Genomic DNA, 7204 nt, shown 5'->3' with positions numbered 1-7204 from the left:
AAAATTGCGCATATTCATGGAGTTTTTTAATCTGGTTGGTTCCTCCTATTGAGACTTGAAATTCTTACGCTTTTTGGGTCCTAACCCTTTATCATATGTATAGTTTACACACGGTTTTTCCCATTCTATTGGTTGTCTCTTCACTTTGCTCATTGTTTCTTTTGCTGTACAGAGAACAGTCTGATGGATATCATTTGTACTACTACTTCTATTGCCTGTGGTTTTGAGGTTACATCCAAACAATTGTTGGCTGGACTAATACTGTAGAGCTTTTGCCCCATCTTTATTTTAATCATTCAACATTTTGTGGTCTAATTTTTTAATATTTAATCCACTTTGAGTTGACCTTTGTGCCTGGTCTGCACATGGACATCCGGTTTCTCAGGTACCATTTACTGAAGTTGCCCTCTCCTTCCCATGGTGTGCTCCTCACTTCTCTGCTGAAGGTCCAGGTGACCATGGATGCATAGATTTCTTGTCCCATTGGTGTTTGAGTCTATAACAGCATTATGCTGTCATTATTATAATTACTTTATAATTACTTTTATGCTGTCATTATTATAATTACTTTATTATTATAATTACTTTTATAGATCATGAAATCAGGGATTACAATACCTCTAGTTTGTTCTTTTTGCTCAAGATTGGCCTTTACATGGTCTTTTGTGGTTTTCTACAAATTTAAGGATTTTTGTCCTATTTCTGTGAAAAGTGACATGGGAATTTTGACAGTGGTTGTATTGAATCTGTGGATCATTTTGGTTCTTACAGATATTTTAATAATACTAATTTTTTAATCCATGAACACAAATGTCTTTCCACTTATTTGTGTTTTCTTTAATGTCTATTATAAGCTTTTTATAGTCTTCAATATATAGGTATTTCACCTCATTGGTTAAATTCATTCCTAAGTACTTCATTTTATTTTTGTTGCTATCACAAATGAATTATTCTCTTCATTTTTATATATATTTTCTCATTATTATATGGAAAAGCTACTGATTTTCACGTATTGATATTGCAGCCTGTAACTCTTGAATTTTTCATTTTAAATAATTTTTGGTGTAGTCTTCAGAGTTTTCTATGTATGAGGTCATGTTGTCAGCAATTAGAGACAATGTCCGTTCTTCCTGTCCTGTTATGATGACTTGTATTCATTTATCTTTCCTAATTACTCTGCCTAGGACCTCTAAGGCTGCATTGAAAGGAAGTAAAAGTGGGCATCCTTGCCTTGTTCCTGATCTGAGGAGAAGGCTCCTCCTTTCCACTCTGGCGTTTGATGTGAGCTATGTGTTTCCATAGATGGCCTTCAGTGTGTGGAGGCGGTTCCCTAGAGATCGAATGTTAAGTGTTTTAAATCCAAAATAAATAAATAAATACTCAAGAAAAAGTTGGGTTTAGGGGCTGGGGGGAAAAATGTCAAGAGCAGAGTAGTCTGTTGAATATAGAATATAATTCCAAAATTATATGATGCAAAAGTAAAAATTTACTTTAGAAGAAACGAAAGACAATTTGCTTAAAATCAAAACAACAAGTAGTCAAATCTTTTATTTCAATGTGCTTACCATTTTTCTGTATTATTTTTCAATCCGGTTGACCTGTGGCCCTCTGAAGGTCTTTTGGGTTGCTTGGTCTTTTCCAGGTATTTCTTTACAGAGTAAGATGCCACTTTGCAGCATAATGTATTTTCCTAGATAATGTCTGTTGCATTATTTGAGGGTTTACAGAGGACGTCAGGGCTGATGAATAGAGGAGATAGAGTAGATTACACATCTGATGAAATCAATAAGTGCATAAACAAAATCACCTTTAGAACTAAGCAGATTCATTGAATGTTTTACTGCTTAATTTACATTGTAGCTTTTATCGGATGAAGTTTACCTAGTGGCACTTACTGCTTTAATAATCTATTCTACTTCAGAAAAGAACAAAGAATTTGCTTAGTGTATGAAATACAATTGTTTTACTTTTCATGTGCTCTCATTTTTTCAAATTTGTGTGTTATTGATTATGGTAGATAAACATTGAGTCACACAGCAGTTTATACATGAGCACAGTAATTCTTCATCCTGTTTATTGAGGGCAGGTTTGAAATTGAAATGCCATATACCATTATGAGCAACCTGTAGTTTATGCATAAGGGCAGCCAAGAATGGTTTACTAAAATTAATGTCATGGAAACTCTTGGAAAAGAAAGTGAAGCTTTCTTGGGGTTACTTGTCTATTTTTATTGTTATAGAGTATGTATTTTAAAATATTAATTTTTATTTAAACTTTTGGATGATAATCATACTTATGGTCATATTATATTAGTGATAATTCCAGCTATTTCAAAATTCAGCAAGAGAGACTAATGTTAATACTTTTTCTGTTGACTTTCTGGGCTCATAACAAGTCATAATCCCATATCTATATAATCAGCATAAATCAGGAAAAGTTAAGTAAATAAAAAAAAAAAGGCTGTGGTCGATGTGACTTGATGTGAATTTTCTTTTGAAATTTTAGTTATTTATTTTACCTGACCTGGTTCACTAAAGAACCTAATAATGTGAGTTTCTCCATGCAGAGGACCCATGACCAAACTGCAGGAGAAAAGCATTGTTTCTATATGATGCTCTGCTTTCAAGTACATGATGATGCTAATTCAAGGTAAGAAAAGAAGAATATGCATTAATCAGTATTAAACTTAAAAAAATCCTAGGTGTTTATTTGGATGCTAGAAATAAAATAAGTGTAATTTGAACTCCGTTTTTACTTTTTCAGTTCAAATTTGGTGATGCTTTTATTACTTATGTAGGTATTTAATTGTGGTCCCCTGAATAAACCCAGGGCTTTGCATATACTAAGCTAGCACTGTTTAACAGATCTTTATCCCAGTCTTCTAATATTTATTTTGTGACAGTGTCTCACTAAGTTGCCCAGGCTGGCCTCAGACTTGTGATTTTCCTGCCTCAGTCTCCCCAGTATCTGGAAGTACAGGTATGTGTCCAGCTTGGTAATTTTTTTTATCACATTTGTACTTGAAAAACTTCTGAAGTATAAAAATGCTGTGAGCTCCATTGGTTGTAAAAATCTCTTCAAAAGTATAGTAATCCGACTAAAAATGATACCAGCTCTATCAATATATACTGGAATGAGAGCTCAGAAACTTTGGTTATAACATTCACTAAAAATGTTCATTCTCTTTTCAAGAATTTGAGAAAAGTATTAAATCTCTTTGAACTGTTACCTCTTTTGAAAAATGGGTACTTTTTTTTTTTTTTTGGTTTCAATTAGATTATTAAATGAACTCTGTAAAAACATGAGTGAATGGTGAATCTTGGAGTGCGGCGAGAGCTGTGGAAATGGTGACTGCAGGAGGGGCTGTGGAGGGGCTGCTGTAGCCCCAGCCCACCGTGATAGAAGTGGCTGAGAGGGGAAAGGGCGAGCGGTAGAGAGTTTCCAGAGTGATATGCTCAGTCACTCTATGGACTGAGTGTTCATGTCAGCCCCCATCTCACAGGTCAAAGTCTCCTTAGTGTGATATTATTTGAAGACAGGCCCTCTCCAGGTAATCAGGATAGATGAGGTGGAGGGCATGGCTTAGTAGCTGAGAGGAGGAAGCATGGTTTGCCATCTCTCTTTTAGTGTGCTAACCTTGAGGATGTTAGAAAAGTAGGCCTGGAAAGCTAGAAGAGAGCCCTCACAGGGTGCCACAGAGGCCAGTACCTGGCTGGGGTTTCCCACTCCCAGAACTGTGAAGAAATAAGTCTTTGTTGCTGAAGCCATTTAGTTCCTGGTATTTTGATATAGCATTTTGTATGGACTAAGACCGTTACCCTTCAGCAGCAAATGTGACCCTAGCAGGGAAAAAAGTCAGCAAGATAAATTGAGTCAGGACATAAGAAAAAAAAAAATTAAATGGTGAGAAGAAAAGAGGGAAAATAGTGAGAGATTAGAGAAAGAAGAAGATTGTGTAGATTATTATGGAAGGAGAAGAAAACAAAGGAAAATAGAACACAAGACTTGCAATATTTATGAGCATCAAGGAGTCTGGGATAAGTTTTCAGAAACAGCTGTACTTAGAGTGTCATTATAATAAAAAGAACCAAAGAGAAATATTTATACCTACTACAAGCCCTTGAAAGATTAAAGTTATTTGTTCTTTATAGCAAGCATCTATAATAATATTAAAGTGAGCTTGGAAAATACTTAAATCACTTCAAATACTTTATATATTTTATTTTGGAACACTGTTTTGTTTTAGTGAGAACAGTTTCTTATTTTTAAAAAGATTTTAAACATAAGGCTATTCATTCATACAGAGTTTTAGATTCCAAATCTAGCCATACACTTATTTTATGTAGTTCAGGTCAAGGTTGGTTTCAGGAGATATTGTTGCAGGATTAATGATATCTTTATTGTTTTACAACTCAGTAGGAATTAAGATACTTCAGTGGGCTTAAGATCACTGAAGTAAATCAAGGTGGTAAATTGATAAAGATCACACCAGGAGAAAAAGGGCAAAATTGTAAAGCTGTATAATGCAGTAGAAAGAGCCCTGGGGATAGAATGGGGGGGGAATGTTTAGTAGGTTTTATTTATTTATTATTTTTTTTCCTGGCTCTTTCATATGTTACTTGCTTTTATTTCTCTATTTTATTTTGATGAACATCTTCATGTCTGCAAACATTTCACTCTGTGTAATTTCACTCTGGGGAATTTCTTTATGGACCCTTTACAGGTAAAAAACAGAGAATGTTTCTGGAAGTACTATGTAATCAGTGGACTGCTATTTATGAGGAAATTGATGTAACTTTTCCTGACCCTTTTGTGATGCTCATGTTTAGATGCAATATTAAAGGTTCCTTTCATATTTTAACATGAGAATGTTGCTACAAGATGACATTCATAAAGTTTCCTGAAAAATAAGGAAAAAAGAAAGAAAAGGACATAGTTTGACATTATAGAAAATCTAGGGGCAAAAGGGCATAAGATTGGAACTTGAGATTATATAAAGGAAGTGGAATTCTGGCAATGGGACAGTGGGGTTAACTGTTTGCAGGTCCAGATTGCATAAACTGAGGATTATTGCTCCATAGGGGGCAGCCATAGACTAGTTGTGAGTGTTGCTCAAGGAATCCTCTGAGTGTTGTGTGGAGCCCGGGAGAGCCTCCAGGTGTGGAAGACATTGTACAGCTGTGCTGTCAGTAGGACACTCTGCAGCCTCTATGAGGACAGAGGAGGGAGGCCAGATGTGTGCGCATAATGAACAGCTTTATATAACTACCCCTTCTCTAAGTCTTGAATAAAGGGTTTCAATCCTTCAAGACTGTCTTAATAGACATTGGTTGATATTTAAATATTTAATCTTGAGAAGCTTTCATAAGAGTGCATTGGTGAATAAATTTGGAAGTGCTGAAGGGTTGATTTGATTGAATTGGCAACTCTTTGGATGGTAGTGTCTATGTCCAATACGTGCTGCCTTAGAGAAATGGAGTACTATGATATTAGGAATTTAGAGACTATTTCTACTCATTAAAGTAGGAAAACCTCTTTGTTATCTATTATGTATTTCGTAAGATGATAGGGGCATTTTACTGAAATTTTATGAGATCCTCAGGTATACCTGTAAACTTATCCCTGTATTAATTAAGACCATGGAAGAAGGCAAATTGGTCTATTTTAGCAGATTTTAATTTTTGTGGTAGACCATATGATGTAGGGGTGCAAAAGACAAATAGTGCCTTTAAAAAAATTGTGTGGTGAATAAATTTTTTAAATAAATTTAGTAAATTTGGGGCACCTAATAGGGTAAAACTACAAGATCAAACTCCATAGATTTCTCTTTTTGTGCTTGTCCATTTCCACTTTGTTTTCTTCCTCTTTATTCAGATTCTTCCTTCTCTCCCCATGCCCCCTTTCTCTCTCTCTCTTTATCTCGACTTTGTGGTGGAGAAAGCCACTCTGTGCTGACATAATGTATATTTTTTTCTCTAGGAGTTTCAAATCAGCACTTTCTCAGTTAGGTGTCCACAGTATAATGATCCTCTGAGCTGTGCCAGGGGGATTACTTGAGGATGATTGTTACGGTTTGGATATTAAATTTCCCTCCATGTCCTCCAAAAGCTCACCTGTGAGACAATGCAAAAAGGTTTGGATAAGAAATGATTGGGTTAGAAAACCCTTAACTCAGTAAATTAGTCACCTGATGGGATTAATTGAGTGGTAACTAAAGGCAGGTGGTGTGTGATTAGAAAAGGTGGGGCATTGGGAGCATGGCTTTGGGGTAAATATTTTATATCTGGCTTGTGGATTTTCTCTCTCTGTTTTCTGATCATCATGTGAGCTGCTTCTCTCCGCCACACTCTTCCTCCATGATGTTCAGCCTCACTTTGATCCCTGAGGAAAAGACTCTGCTCTGCTGTTTGTGGATTAAGACATCTGAAATCATGAGCACCCAAATAAACTTTCCTCCCCCAAAATTGTTCTGGTCAGGTCTACTCATTGCAGCAGAAAAAGAGCTAAAACATAAATTGATACCAGGAGTAGGGTCATTACTGTGAGTAATCTGATCATATGATTCACAGTTTTTTGGAGCTTTTTGGGACTGGGGGGAAGAATTTTGAGATGTGTAGCAGTGCAATCTGGAAATGCTTTAGGTTGTTGTAAGTAGAGATTAATGGCTAATTCTGGTGGGAGCTCAGAAGACCAGAAGGCCGTAGGACCATGAAGAGTGAAAACAGGGCTCAAGAAGTTTCATAGAAGGAGAACCTTTTGGAATTTGGAGTAGAGGCCATTTATATTATGTTCTGGCTGAGACATCTGCATTTTGCCAGTGTCCTGAGACTGTCTGTGAGGCTGATTTAAAAAGTGGTGGACTTCTTAATCCAGTGGAAGAAATTTCTAGACAGGATAATATTCAGGCAGTGGCATAAGTATACCTGGCAACTTTTAGCCAAATTTATTGTGATAACCAGGAGCAAAAAGAAGAGCAGAAAAAATATTGAAAAAATTGAACTTGAAAGGTAGGAGTAAAACTGGTGCTACAGAAGTTGCAGTTGTTAAAGGAATTACTGCCACTAAAGAAATGTTAAAGACTTTGCCAGAGACAATGAAAGATGGGTTGAGGGTATCTCAGGAACTGGAAAGTCCACACCTGTCTCAGACTTAAGAAAATAACAGTAAAAATTCTCTATAAGATATCAGTGGAAGGGCAGCAGAA

This window comes from Marmota flaviventris, chromosome 1, assembly GCF_047511675.1.
Source record: "Marmota flaviventris isolate mMarFla1 chromosome 1, mMarFla1.hap1, whole genome shotgun sequence".
NCBI classification, from domain to species: domain Eukaryota; kingdom Metazoa; phylum Chordata; class Mammalia; order Rodentia; family Sciuridae; genus Marmota; species Marmota flaviventris.
This window is presented reverse-complemented; position numbering follows the sequence as displayed.